General features: G+C 38.5%; 1 long non-coding RNA gene across 1 annotated transcript in view; it reads right to left on the bottom strand.

The window, feature by feature from the left end:
• Positions 1 to 12291, bottom strand: part of LOC143694261 (uncharacterized) — a 28624-nt gene extending 16333 nt beyond the window's left edge. Inside the window, exon 1 of the long non-coding RNA XR_013182605.1 lies at positions 12169 to 12291. This is a non-coding gene — a long non-coding RNA (uncharacterized LOC143694261). The remainder of the gene's footprint in view (positions 1 to 12168) is intronic.
• Between the last annotated feature and the right edge of the window lie 3411 nt (positions 12292 to 15702).

Raw genomic sequence — 15702 nt, 5'->3', positions numbered from 1 at the left:
GGGACTGCAGGGGCTAAAGCTGGAATGGGACAATGAACTGCAAGATGCAAATGGAGCAGAACTGATCCAAGGGAGAGAGCCCGGGAGCGCTGGTGCATTTTGGGGCCATTTTGGTTCATCTTGGGTGCAGGCCTGGCTGGGTTCTGGTGCTGCCCAAGGTGGATCCATGGAGGAGATGCTTTGAATCAATCCCTGCTTGATTCTTTAGCTCTGCCCAGCCTCTGCTCTAGGGCAGCCTGCACCAGGCATCACTGACTTTGCTGCTATATTTCAGCAGAGCTCCCACTGAATTCTACAGTCACAGAAAATATGTCTGAAACAGGTCTTAAGAAGCCATTTATTTTTTCAGCCCCATTTCAAGGCAAATATGTGTCATGTCCAAGTCCTTCCTAACTGGTATTTATCAAACCTGACTTTAAAACCTCTGGGAAATAAGGTTCAAAAATCTACTTTGCTCTTTCACCATTAGTGAGATGCTAATGATTAGATGCCTCCCTTTTGCTTTAATTGAAGCTTAGCAATTCATGTTCTGTCAATCACATGGAAAACAAATTATGTCCTCCTACTAATAATTCCAGGTCATTAAGACTTAAGATATCTGAGTTTCTAAACTTTTGTGGCCTCTTTTAGGATGGGAATTCTTTTTCTTTCTTTAAATACACCAAGACAGACGTGGCTGCTGAACTGCTGTGCAAAGCAGAGACATTCTTTACACATCATCTAGGCTTCAGTCATTTTCAAATATAACCCAGCATGGCTCCTGCTCTTCTTGCAATAATTTAAAACTGTACAGTCACATTCAACTTGCAAACCACTGTAGCACCAAAACCCTTTCCTGGAGAACTGGCACTAACCAATTTATTTTCCCACTCTTATTTATGGTATGGGACAGCACCTTGCAGGTGATATTCTCAAAATAATTAATAATTTTAAAATTATGACTTCAACTTGCAAAAAACCATTTTTTTCTGTTCAAATGCTATTCTCCAGCACATCTGTACACCTCTCAAAATCCATAAGGAGAAAATATTTTCAACAAACTCTCCACTCTGCTGCAAGCAGAAGAAAAACATGAAATAGCTGAGGTTTGGACATTGAGATGAACAGGCCTAGGGTTGGGGATCTCAGATCCTCCCCCCAGCCATGGTCACATATTCAGCAAGCAAGGATGGGCAATATTCCTCCCAAAAATGCTTGCTGTCATCAGGGAAAACAGGGATAAAGAATTCACATTTATTTTGAGGAACCTTTCTGATATAGACACAAAAATACACATACAAGACAATATTTATGAATTATATGCCATGAAATTATTATGTTTATATAATAAAGCACAAAATTACTGCAATGCCATCTGGACTGAGCAGGGGAAGAAATACTGAGGTTGTGTCAGAAATAGACTGAGATTTTAAATTGTTTTATAACATCAGGTTACAGCCTCTGATCAAGAATTTGAATCAGTAAACCACATTACTGTCAGATATTCTCATTCCACATTTTGAAAGGGTTTTGAGGTTTTGTTCTGAGCTCAGGAAAACATTGGAGGTTTAAATCCATCTCTGTGGAGCTGACTAAACAACATCTGTGTGACCACTGGACTAAAGTGCTCCCTGAACAAGCTTGATTTAAAGAGGTTTGCTTAGCAGAGATCCATACAAATAAAAGGGAGAGGGAATCAAGACACAACGACTTTCCTGCTGTCAGAAGCAGCACAGAATTACAGAACGATTATCTGCCAAAGGCTGAACATATGAACACAACTAAGCTCCCAGTTTTCCTTCACAGTGACAAAACCTAATGATCCTTCAGTGCTTTTGCTTTATCCTGTTATTTTCCCAATAAATAGTGTGAACTTGTTTCTTCTCACCCCCTAAGTAATCATTTATGACAATTTATTTGGAATGACAAGTTGGTTTTATTTCTCCGGCTCCTCTGCAGGAGATGTACTGGAACATCTTTATCTCACTGAGTCATGTCCAAAAAAGTACAAAATTGAAGAACCAGGGCACAAGAGCTTTCCAATTGTCTGAAGCATTTATTCTCTCAGAGAAGTTCTGGAGAACTCACACATCAGGTATGACAGCAATGGCAAGATTTGTGGTGTTTGGGAACTTTTTACAGGGAGAGTTTTAAAGTTCAGGCACTTGCAGTGAGGCAGCTGCCACTGAACTATTGTTAAATATTAAAGTGGTAAAAGAAAAACAAACAAACAAACAACTAAGGGAATCTCAGGCCAAAGCCAAGGAGCACTACTGTTACATAAAACAATTCTGAACCTGCTCATCTGTGGTGGGGTGGCATTGTCTGGCTGCCAGACACACACCCAGCACTCCCTCCTCTACTGGAAGGGGGAAAAATAAGATGAGAAATCTTGTGGGTGAAGTTAAAGGTGGGGATATCACTCAGAAGCTGCTGTCGTGGGCAAAGTGACTTGGGGGAAATTTAATATATTGACAATTACACAAAATTAAAGTAGGACACCCCTTTTACTGCTATGCACAGTCAAATCTGCTGACATTCCACTTAAAAGGTTTTCCTCCTTCTGCCATGAAGAAGAACAGGAAAAAAATAAAAATTCTCCTCCTGATCTTACAGATCAGCCATTGCCTAAACGCTGTTCTGTTCAATAGGCACGGATTTCATTCTGGATGTGCTGGGCTATGCTCACATAAAATGCATTTATTTCTGCCCCTCATTCTACACAAGGGCTCCCTCCCCTAAAATCCTTGCTACATAATGTCTACATACAAATCAGCCATGAAGGGATGTGAGAATCACTTTCAGCGGATATAAATTTAACAGCCAAGAGTGAACCTCGTGCTCATTTCCCACAGGCAGTGGGGAAGGCTGAAGGAGTCAAAGACACTGTGAGACCTGCATTTATTCATGCTGCTCAGAGAATGCTTCCCCAAAGATTATCAAGATGAATCCCTTCCTTGTAAAATCATGTTGCTACAGAGGGCAGCCCATGCCATGCTGGCCAGAACAGAAGAGCCAGAGCATTTTGTATTCCATTACCACAGTGCAGGGATGGGAAACAGTGAGATACAGGACAGCTCCTGCTCTACTTCACTTGCTTTCCATAAATTATGGAAATGGGGGACAGAACTGGGAACTGGGAATAACCACAGCAGACACTGCACTTGGCAAGTGAAACCTGCCAGTGATCAGTGGCTGTTCTTGCTGCTTGGGCTCAGCCATCAGTGCAGCTACATTTGAGGAGCTGATTCTCAGACAGCAGTGCTCCTTTTCTGGAGCACTGAACTCCAAACCAACCCTTACTGAAATGGAACGTGGCACAAAAACAAAAAGAAAAATGAATTTTGACATTAACTCAGAAATCTTCTCCTCATAGAGTTGAAAGAGAGAACTGTATTTAAGAGTTCATTCCCACATAAGTACCCATTAATTTTATTATTGCATTTTATTGCATTATCTGCAATTACACTACGGTGCTTAGATAAAGCAAAATAAGAGGCTGAGAATATTTAAGGATGCCAACAGCTGCAGGAATTCAGCCTCAGCTAGGTTTTCTCTTGCACTACTAACAGTCTACAACTACAGGTAAGAATTTAAAGTGCTGGTATTAGCCAAACACTGATACCTTCAGCTCTCTGTAGTATTAACTAGGAGAAGACCAAAGTTACATTTATTCTTTAAAATTAAAACTTTGAGATTCTAAAATGCATTCACCAATTAAGACCAGGAAGACATGCAGAAGTCTTTCTTTAAAAATCAACACCTAGAGGAAAAGTCATTAATTTTTAATGGAAAAATGTAAGTATATCCTGTAAGTATATCCTGAAAAAATATAAGTATATCCATATTTTACCCATCTTTTGAGTAAAATTTAAAAAATTGATTTGATCTTTAGATAACATTATTTGTAGCAGGGGTCAAACAAGATTTGCTTTCCCTTTCTTCCCCTTCCCTCATTAAAAAAAAAACAACAAAAGGAAACAAAAAACCATCATACAGAAATTATGATATTGGTTTGGTAGGACTTCTGATACCTTCTCATTTCTGGATCCAACACAAAATATTTTATCTTATCCAGTATTCCATGACAAAGTAGAACAATTCAAATCTTTAACTGACTATAACAGATAATCTAGTCCACTGAGACTAGAAAAAATTTAATTTAGTATATGGCAGGAAAGCAACATTTTCTTTGTTAAGGTCATATCATGCCCACAGAATGCTTACACAGAGACAGTGCAAAGGTCTACTGAGTAACAATGCAGAGCTGAGCTTTTCCCTGGGCACTTTCCAGATGGATTTTGCCTTAGGGTGAGGGGTACGTAGCCAATAAACAATAATCAGAAAATGCAGGAGAAATGGTACTAAGCTTTTGTACCAATAGAAAGAAAAAGGACAGCAAGTTGGCTACTCAGATGAGGAATCAAGAACATGCTGATAATTTTTTTCTAATGATTATACATCCAGTTAAAAAGCAAAATTAGAGTTGTACTCAAAAAACTCTTTTTAATGCATCACTACCAGACTGGCTCTGTGGTTTTTGGTAAAAGGAGAGAGACACTACAGGGATGAACTCCAAGCATCAGCCAGTCTTTGGATAAATCCTTCCTCACTGACTGGAAAAGCTACTCACACAAACACCTTTAAACTGCTCATATCACTCAAAATAAGACAGAAGTTACAAAAGAGTTACCATTCTTGAAAAATATCCATATTTAGCAGTTCCCCTGTCCCTATTAGGAATATTGTAAATAAATAGTAATAATTTTGTATATAAATAGTTATTTATTGTAAACAAATAGTAAGCCATTTATTGTAAATAAATATTGTAAATAAATAGTAAGCTACTTCTAAAGTAAAGAAATATCATTCTAGTTACGTCAAAACTCTAGCTGTGGTCTTAGAAAAACCATCTTTGAAGGCCTGGACTAGCAAAAAATTGTATTTTTAGGCAAACAGAAGCTATAAGCTAGAAAGAAACAGCATCTTGATGTTGATAGTGTGGACTACCCAAACTCAATAGAAAGAGGAAGGCAGAGAAGGCAGAAACACCTGACTTGGATGACATCCAGACACCCCCATCTGCACCTCACCTGCCTCACGCACACACTCTCTGCTTCTTATTCCTGCTCCAGAACTCTGAGCCTGAAAAGAGAAACCTCATGCCTTTAAGCCACCCTGCAGCTCTGCTTTTATGAGTGGATTATTCTTAGTAATCAATTGGCTTTGTTCTACCCTGGGAGATATCGGTCTGGAAAAGTTTCTCTCCTTGGAGGCTAAGCTGGAAAATCAATTTCCCTGAGTTCTGAGCAGGACAGTAGGAGATGGAAGAGCAAGCAGATCCAGGATAATCTTTCCATCCTGGGGTGACTGCTACAGCCTGGCTTTTATGTGATTTGTGGCACAGAGCCTGGCCAACAGGGATTTTATTGAATTCAGTTCCTGAGTGCTGAACCTCAGACCCACCACAAGAATCTAAAACTCTGCAGAGCTTGCTCTTCACTCCTCCTGATGCTCATTGCTCCTACCAATGTCTGTGGACAACTCAAACTTTAAGAAAGGGGGAGAAGGTGGGAATCAGACTCCCTGGTCAGCTTTCCCTGCAGCCTGTTCCAAGGGAAACAGCAAAATCCACATTCTGATTGTTCAGAGGTATTTACAGAAAAAATCAATCCCCAAATCACCAGGAAGAAAATTTAGCAGGAGGCTCTGGGATAGGAAATTAGGCCTGAGGGGAATAATGAAGCCAAATCAGTACACAGGAAAAAGAGGAGCATTGGAGAGCAGCACAGTGACAGAACAAGGATTTATAGATTAACACTCCCCAAACTCCCTGATCTTTTACATGAAAGCATCCCCTGAACTCAAGGCTTCAAAGGGCAATGGTTACAGTCAACTCTAAAGTATAAGAGTTCATCAGAAAACTGAAACTTTACTCTGAAACAAGCAGAAACTCATGACTCCATTTATTGCAAGTAAATTTATCTCAGGATTATTCTCCTGGATAGCTCCGTTTTTCCTTCTTTCCAAAAGCAGCAGCATTTAACTAACAGGGAGTGCACACTCACACACAAATGGAGACAGGCAGCTTTATTTGGAGTCTTTTCAGGCTGGTTTGTACGAGTTCTGCCTGTTAACTTGGGCTGTTTTGATTTCACTCACATTAACATCAGCACCAGGCAAGCTGGGACTCAGGTCCCACTCAGAAAAGAGTGACAAGGGGACACTGCCATTCCCACAAAAAGCGGCACTAAAATCTAAACATGAGATGAAAAATGCTATGTCAGCAAAACCACCAGCACAGAATCCAGTCTAGACAACAACTAAATTAAATACATTGAAAAGAGCCCACACCGTGTTCTTTGTCTCCCCTGGCTCCACCCCCAAGGAAAAAAACAGTTTTCTGGTGCCACAACACCATCATCACTTCTAGTGCTGCCCTTAAAACTGCCCTGCCATCAGCTGCACGTGTGCCATCATCACTGAGCAGAAATCCCTGAAAATTGGCTTCCCTGTGCCTGTGAAGGGCAAGGAGAAAATCACTTTCCTGCAATTGTGCACAGCCAAACCTTAAAATGCCTCCTCACAGCACTGCAGCAATGGCAGCACCACTCAGTGACTTCTGCTTGAGTGGGCCTGCCATGTCCTTGTGGGGAAACCTAGATGGAATTAACTTTATTTTCTTTGCACAGGCCATTTTTGAGCACTAGCACACTGGGAAGGGTTTAAGTAACTGATCAGGCACTTTGTTTGTGCTCGGTGAAAGCAAAAAGCTGAGATTCCTCCCCACCATCAATTTTCCTGACAGCCTGTCTTCTTCCTGTGTTATCTCTTTCAGCCTTTTATGAGGAAAGCTTCAGTGAAAGATGTTTCAGTTAAAGGTCTGCTGTCACTGCAAGACTATCTAAAAGAAAAGCATCACCTGGGACCCGTTTGGAGCCTAAAAATATTACTGGAGGCTCTTGGGTTGCTTCCTTTGTGATTGGATATAGGGGAAAAATACGTCTATCAAGACCTTTTTTTCCCCCTTTAATAATTCTGCCTAGCCTGAAAAATATTTTTTCACCCTGCATTGATATCAAATGAACATGATTCTGTGATTGCAGCAAGCAGGCTTGGCTTGCAGCAACAAGGACGGCTTTACTAGACTCCTGATGGAATTCCTATTCATTTCTTCTCCCTTATTTGTGATAAAACATTTAGCTCTCAGCCTCCATTAATCTGAAACTTGGTGCTCTGAGCCAGCTTTTACAGCATGCCCACGCTTCTGGCTCTGCAAAGCAGTGTGACCCAGCACAACAGAGAATTTGGGGCCTCTCCTGAAAGCTAAAGGTATTGCTTGAATTTAAGTTGACATTTTGGCACACAATAGGCTATACTGATTTTATCAAGAACAGTTAATTGGCCCAAAAAATCCTTGCTGCATGATCAGATATTGTGATGAATGGGAAGATTTGAGGGATATTTTTTTTTCCTACTTGCTAGTAGGAAAATTGAAGGAATAAGGGGGATTTCTGTCTTGTTTATTCTGATAGACATGAAAAGAAATAGAGTTGGGAATTGTTTAAATTTTTTAATAGGGTATATTTCTGAAGATGTTAATTTTTCATTCCTTCTTCTACAATACAAATTACTAAAATATTCAAACTTGTGTATTAAAACAATTTGGATTTTCATGGGGTTCAACTTCAATACATGATGTCTAAGATATTTGAAAGTTTTTGTCTGGCTATTATATTATGAGTTGTCTGATAAATGTCTTTGACAGTGAATTTTACTTATATTATAAACCCCATTTTTTAAAACCCCTTTATCATAAGGAATTAGGATTTTCATATAAAATTTTCAAGATTTAATGTGTGGAACCTTTGTTAAACATTTCTGCCTCTCATTTCAGTAAATTACCAGCCAAAACTAAACTACAATTATTTGAAATTTATGCCTAAAAAATCTTTTTGGCTCCTTGGATTCCAGTGAGACATTTTCACTGATAATTTCATTGCATTATTTCTTTTGACACCCTTCAGGCAAGGCTGAGCAGGCAGCACCTGTACCTCCAACATTAAGTACCTCATGTTCTAAACCTTCAGTTTCTCAGTCCTGCTGTGTTTCAGCAAGGAACAAATAGTGCAACTCAACACTAATACATTAAAAAAAATGATATTAAGTCATTTCTTCTGCCCTTTTGTAGCTCACTTTTTTCAGGTATTATATTTAAGATAGCAAGGAACTGCACACAGACATTCCCCCATATTCAAGAGGGGACCCCAGAACTTCTCAACAGACCCTTCACCCTTTAAGATGCATTTCTCCATCTCAAATAAAGTTCTGCAATCTCCCTTTCCTTCACTCACAGCAGACAGCTTCAATTATAAAACCTGCTGAGATAAGGTCTCTGCTTCATGAGGCTAATGAACACTTGAAATGATGCACTGAACTAATGGGTGTTGAATACAGAATAGCTATTTGTTGTGTGAATTTCATCACCTCTTATTCCTTGGATGTTATTTTCAAAATGCAGTAGCTTGTAATGGAAAACTATTGATATAAGAAAAAATTTAACTCTCTAGAAACCAGCCTGAAGCATTCATTGAAATGAATAAAGTATTAAAGTATAAATTTTAATTCATTTAAAAATTTTGGTTTATGGTATTATATTTGAAGAATTTACTTTGAAACATGGATTCTCAATCATTTGGACAAAATAATTTTCTTATTTTTAGCAATTTATCATCAAAATAAAACTCTGCAGTAGGAAGATGATACCTCAAATTTTAAAACGGGTATAAAAACTGCACAGGAGGAAGGTTCAGTTGCTCAGCTGGAAATGGGCTAAGCCAGGGATGCCAACACATCAAAACTGACCATTTGTGCTATTTTTTGAAGTTTTTTTTTAAAGTTTTGCCCCTTCCAGTAACAAACAATCACAGAATATGAAAATAAAAACCTCTGAAACTGTGAAATAAGTTTTGAAAATATTTCATACTTTAAAAAAAAAAAAAACCCTCTAATTTCCAACCTATTTTCTGAAATGGCAAGGCTGGAATTTTTTTCTCTAAAAACTAAAATCAGCTGGAAGTTCATTTCAATTCAATTCAATCCTTTACAGCTGGCCAGCAACAGAGTCACCCTCAACACCCGAGGTTGTCTCTTCTGCCGCTACAAATGCACAAAGCAAGAGAGGTCTGGTGGACTTACTTGCAATTGAAGCTAATGAATTTATAAATTTTAAATTTCAGCTTTTGATAACCCTCTAAAAAGGATCTAAATGTCCTGCTTAATTCTCTCTGGAACAGTAAGAGAAATGCTGGGGGTGTTTTTTTCTAAGTTATCTTGGGAGCTGGCAAAATTCAAGTCACCTGTGAGGAACTCTTAACTTTCACGTTTGTTTTCAGTGGTCTTTTTAAATCACTGGGAGTTGTAATAAAGTTGAAACAAACAACTGTTGCCAAACTCTTAGTACAGACTGTGCAAAATTGCTTTCTGTTTGCAGAATTCTGCCTCAGTGCAGAAACAGGGCCTGGCACAGCTGCCTGGCAAATCTTGGTACTGGAAATGGTCCTCAAAAATGTTCCACAGGAAACACTTGAGCCCTGTGCATCCTTCTCACCAGGTGCAGGGGTGCTCAGGCATTACTGAGTCATGCAGAATCTCCAAAAAAATTCATCTCAGCAGCACAAGATGACACTGAAACGTCTCCTACAAGTGGAAGACAAACACTGGTAGGGCTGGAAATGGCACCAGCACCCCTCAGGTTTAAGAGGTTTAAGCAACATTTAAAAATGGATGTGTCCATGAATGAATTAAAAATCAAAAGTATTTCATCATGTGCAGTTTTGGGCATTATTTTTCCTTGCATAGACAGAAATTCTTTTGGTACCGCAATATATGATGTAAGAAATCACAGAAATGGGGTGGAGAGAGGCTACCAAAACCTTAAGAGGAGCAGGATTGAGCTAACCATGATGATCAACTGAGATATTTTACTCATGCCAGGGCAAAAAAAAAAAAAAAAAAAATTCATCTGGATGCTTCCTAATAACCTCTTGTAGCACCCAGTGGGATTATGAGGAAATGCCTGGAATCAGGAACACACCTGAAAGAGGTCCCAGAAACAGACAGACTGTGAAGAAAAGTATTCCTCTTGTCTCAAGCACAGGGAAAATATTCTTGAGTCATCTCCAAGCACAACTAATAGTGATCTTTAATTGATGTCTCCACTGTAAGAACTTTCCAAGCAGGTAAATCCACCCTCCTACCCTGAACTGATCTACTTTCATAGCAGAGTGGCTAAAAACTGTTCCCATGGAGCAGTTCAGAGGTGAAATCAGTCATCACTCCACTGTGATCCCTCCCAGTGCAGGAGAGGATCCCCCACAGGTTTATTGGCTGCTTGTGCACTTCAAACAATGTCATGAGGGGAAAATGGAGACTGACTGAATAACCTGGGGAAAAACTGACCAAAACAAACCTGGTTCTGAGGTGTTTGTCACTGCAGTGCTGACAGGGTTGTGGAATTAAAATAGGGAACTATTTTCACATGTGCTCCTCGAGGCAATTTACACATATGGATCGCCATACTACAGGAACAGGTTTGTATATCAATTTAATCTGGCATGGCTGCAAACCTGGGAAACTCACATGCATCCAGGTGATGCCCTAGAACTGCTGTGCAATTTTTTATTGATGGTTTTGGGGCCAGGAAAGGAGATTCATACATCTCTCTCATGAGTAGGTGTATCCCTAACAACTGAGCCTTTTAACATGTTTATTTCAATGTTTTCTGAAATCTCTTTTCAATAGTAATAATTTCTCAGTTGATATTCTTTCTGGCTGTTCGAAATGTAAGTAAGTCTAGGAAGCTGAGAGAATACCTGAGGTCTGGCTGCCCTTTGTCTGGAAAAAGGATTTCTCATTCTGTGTATCACTCACAAATCCCTGGGGAACTCACACAAAGTCAAAACCCAGGCTTATCACAGTGAAGGTGAAGCAGATTTGGCTTTGATTAGAAGTTAGATACAGACCCACCTTCAGTGCCCTGGGTTAACAACAGCAAAGTCACATATTCAGAAGTCAGGAGATTATGGAGCACCTTCAGCTTCTACTCGGATCCAAAGTTATTCAAAGGTATAAAGCAAATTACTGTATTGGATCACAGAGGGAAAATTAGGAAAGAAGTGCAAAGTACCAGGAAACATTCCCTGATTGAAATTATCTAATATCTGTGCAGGGTGCTACATGCTCAGGAATCCAAATGCCTTAGATATCAAACAGAAGGATAAAAAAAAGTAAACATTTCACAGTAGGAATTTCTGTGATTGTACTGAATTGCTGCCAGGGGATGATTCTTCCCTGGGTACACCCATAGAGAGCAGTGGGTCACCACTGTTTTACTCAGTCCTTGACCCAGTATTCCCAAGCTTTACCAGTACCTGCTCTCCAAGATTATTATTAAAAGAGAAGAGAAAATAATTTTTCAAAATATTTTTATTAAATTTAAAGTGATTTTCATGATGGCTCAGGTATATCTATAAACCTGTTCTAAATTTTCCAATCATTTTCATAGACATCAATTTTAACTTTTGTTCTTTTAATAGTACAGATCTCTAAATTTAGTTACTCAGCTTATACAACCCAGCATGATTCCACTGAGAAATACCTTAGAAGGACCAGAAATATTCTTCTTCAAAAAACAGAAATTGTTTATTGCAAGGCAACCTAGTTTATAAGCTAAGGAAAAGCTGATTGAGGAAATGTAAGAAAATAGTACTTTTTAAAAAATCAGAGCAAATCACCACAATTTTTAAAAAGTATTTCCAGAGCAGCAGCTCAGTATATTGAAAAATGTGTGTTTTGGTCTGTGGCAAAGAGCCAGAAATTATGGCCATAGGGTATTCTTGATTCATAACTATAATAACAGAATGTCTTCCACCAAAATCAGAGGAATAACACAGCCACAAGCTACTGAGAAAACAAGGGCAAAAGAAATACAAGATAGCATTTGAGAAATTAGATAAATAAAGAAATCTTCCAAACAGTTCTCAATTGTGTTTACATGGACATCTCCACAATCCTAATAAATGAATTATGTCAGGAAACAGACACCTTGCTGCACTGTATCTTAGTTACCAGCATCAGAACTTATGAGCAGGCTGTCCTACAAACACAAGGAATGTGGTTTTCACTCACCAATAAAGGGCAAAATCCAAAATTGAACTGCACTACTGCACTGCTGTATCCATCTTCTTAAGTGGAGTCTCTAAAACCTGCATTTTCAAATCAAAGAATGAAACTGGAGATTAGAAAGAAAGCATTGCCCCTCACTGCAAAAAAGCCACTTTTACAAGGAGTGCGTTATTCGCAATGAATCACAGAGTTATGACAAGTAAGTGGCATTACAAAAAAAAAACCAAAACAACCAATAGCAAGTGTCACAGATATATTTTATGAAAAATCCTTTTTTTAGGGTCCCTTTTCCTGAGAAGCTTCAGCTTCTTCATGTTTTGCTGTTTTGGATTGTGATTTGGAGAATTGTTTACCCAGCATGTGAAATTGTTTTAATTTGATGACCAATGACAGCCACCTATGTCGAGGCTGTGAACAGTCACAAGATTTTATTTCTTTCCTTTCCTTGCTAGCCTTCTGATGAAATCCTTTCTTCTATTCTTTAGTATATTTAATTTTCTTTTAATATAATATATATCATAAAATAATAAATCAGCCTTCTGAAACATGGAGTCAAGATTCTCATCTCTTCCCTCATCCTGGGACCCCTGCGAACACCACCTCAAGCAAGTGTTTGAATTTACTTATAATCACACCTTCTGCAGAAATTTACTGAATTTGGGAAGGAAAAAGTTGCACAAAAGCATAAACAAACAAAGCTGAAGCAATGATTTAATTATTGAGCTGCAAGAAAAGGTTTTCTTAAAACAGTTAAAGAAAAACTTTATCTCTTTAAATGAGCAACTCAGTAGGGTGGAGCCATTAATACGTGGCATTTGTTTTCTGAATGCTACATGGAAAAGATTCATGATTGTATAAAAAACTAACCCCTCAATATCCAAGAGGAGAGGTGGAAACTCTTGATTCATTTTGTCCCCACAATTTTATCTGTGATCAAGAGCCATCTCTGCCTTTTGCGAGCTCATTCACGCTCCACACTCAGAGCTTTCCCCACCCATCCTTCCCTCTGCCACATTAAACATTTAGGCTGCAATGATGGGAAACTGCTCCCTGAGACAGGGATGGGGTGGAATTATGGATTGCAGGCCAAAGGGATGGCCTGAAGTGGGATGGCAGCAGGCATTCCCTCCCAGCTGCACCATAAAACTTTCATACGCCAGGAGGGCGTAACAGCACCAATATCCAGGTCTAGATCAGTATTAAAGAGAATAAATCTCAGCTAGATTGTGGGTTTAGCTATATTGGGGCATTTAAAGACATCATGTATATTTAATGCCAGAGAACAGGAGTTGTAGAGTCCTTAAAGGAAGGCAGTTTGGCTTGGGCATTAATTTACCACGGGAACTCTGCCATCCTTTAAAATGGTTCACTGTGTCTCCCCATCTGTTTTATGGACAGGTTTAATTCTGGCAGCACATGAAGGATGGATGTCATCATGCCCACACTTCCCTTGAAGATACTCCTGCAAAGGAAAAGTTAGTGGATTATAAATATACTTGACAAAACATTTTTATTTGCATCACTTAGCACCTACTCTGAAATAACTGGGTTTAAGGATATTTTAATAGAACTATACTAAAAGGTTACTAAAAGAACTATACTAAAGTTTTTGTTCTAGAAAAACTGAAAATATGCATAATTTTTATTCTATATGATTTAATATTATTTTACTCCTTCAAAAAAATTCAAACGGATCTCATAAAAAATTCAGAGGAAACAGTTTTCAAGTACAACCCCTTATTTTTTATTCTCTGTTCACTGTGAGCTTTGTTTAATATAAATACTTCAATTTCTTCAAGGTCCAAGGTAGCAGTAGACACAGCACTTAAAAGGAACACTTCTAATTATTTGGCCCTGCTTTCTTATTCTATAACCATGAAATATAGTACCTGTAAAGTTAATTTTTTTTCACCTAAATTGGTTTCCTTTTTCATTTTTCACTCTAATTTTTCAAAACTTCTTTTACAGAGGAGTCCAAAAGCATCAATATTCCACATTTTAATCACTAACATTCCTGAACTCTTGACATTCAGCAAAGATAAAATGGAAAAGAAGAAAAAATGGAACCCTCCAGATATTCAACTCATTGTCTTTATAAGAGAAACAAAGTACAGATGAAAATAGGAGAAAATGAAACATGAGTTGCTCTGAGGGAACAAATCAAAACACATGGATAATATAATTTTTTGTGTTATGAATCACTTTAAAATTTAGCTCAAAGATGCTTTTCCATTCATGGCATATTTTTTTTTTTTATCTTTCTTATTCTGAATTTTCTGTGAGATCCAAAAGAAATGTTCTGGTGAGGAAATAAACACATGGAGGTGCTGACTTGAACAGCAGTGATATTTTTATGGAGGGGAGAGCAGGGACTTCCTAGCAGATTAAGGTTCCAAGATGCTGTCATTAAGCAAGAAGCCATTAAGTGTTTTCAGTAAGTTTTGCAATAATTTTGCTGCATTCCCATCTCTGAAAGCCGTGCATGGGGCTGGCCTCCATAAAAGTGCTCAGGGGGCAGGGATAATTTAAATTTACCAATAGATGAATCAATATGCAGAGGACATTGTCAACAGGACAGATCTCATTTGGACCTCCAAGAGAGATTGAAATGTACCTGCACTTCATCATCACCTGTCCACTGCATTCTCTAAGGCAGGAATTAAGAAGGCTTCCAAAAGCATTTTCATTTTTTGGGATGTGTCTAAGGCTCTGGTGATGGCACAATCCAGAGCTGAAGTTAGGAATCACTAGCACTGTTTTAAAAGTCCAAGTGAAAGCACAGATTCAGAATGTTGAGAGGCCTAATCATTTATTTCTCAAACTAAAAACAATATTTGACCCCAAAACCATTCCTAGGGGATGAAATTAGAGCAGATTAGTTTCTAACAAATTGCTAGTGGACAAGGCTTTTCAAGCCTTTTATGTACATAAGTCTCCTCAAGTGAATAATCAAATTTACAAATATGCAAGCAAATCTTCATAAATATGCAAAACCAAGTCCTTGTACAGCATCAAAGTCCCACTTTGACAGTTATTAAATCATCACCCACAAAGGATGCTTGAAGAATACTAAAGTGGGAAATGTCAATCCTGTAAAAGCTATCAAGCCCCAGCATAAAACCTGTCTTTAGGTACTGGTATATTATTGTGGTCATGTTTACCCACTGCTAATTCCATTCACAGATGAATTGATCTCATTAAGCAAGAAGACATTAAGTATTTCCAGTATTTTTTGCCAGGAGCAAACAGCTCTGCAATCTACTTACTAAACACTGATGATAGAATTATTCATTTGCTCACGGGATTTTCTAAAATACTTTTCACAAGTCCTTATTCCATAGCTCCTATAAGGAAAGGGGATGGTGGAGCCTTTTTGCAAATGGGGAGCTGACACTTGCAGAAGTTATGACCGAAAGTGCCTTTTAATTTGTGGATCCAACTTAAAGGCCTTCCATCAGGTTTTTCAGAGTAACTCTCATCACAGAAAACTAGAGTGAACAGTTCCAGTGCTTCTGTTACTCCTAGGAATGTTTAAAA

The sequence above is a fragment of the Agelaius phoeniceus genome, chromosome 6 (genome assembly GCF_051311805.1).
Source record: "Agelaius phoeniceus isolate bAgePho1 chromosome 6, bAgePho1.hap1, whole genome shotgun sequence".
Classification (NCBI taxonomy): Eukaryota; Metazoa; Chordata; class Aves; order Passeriformes; family Icteridae; genus Agelaius; species Agelaius phoeniceus.
This window is presented reverse-complemented; position numbering and strand designations above follow the sequence as displayed.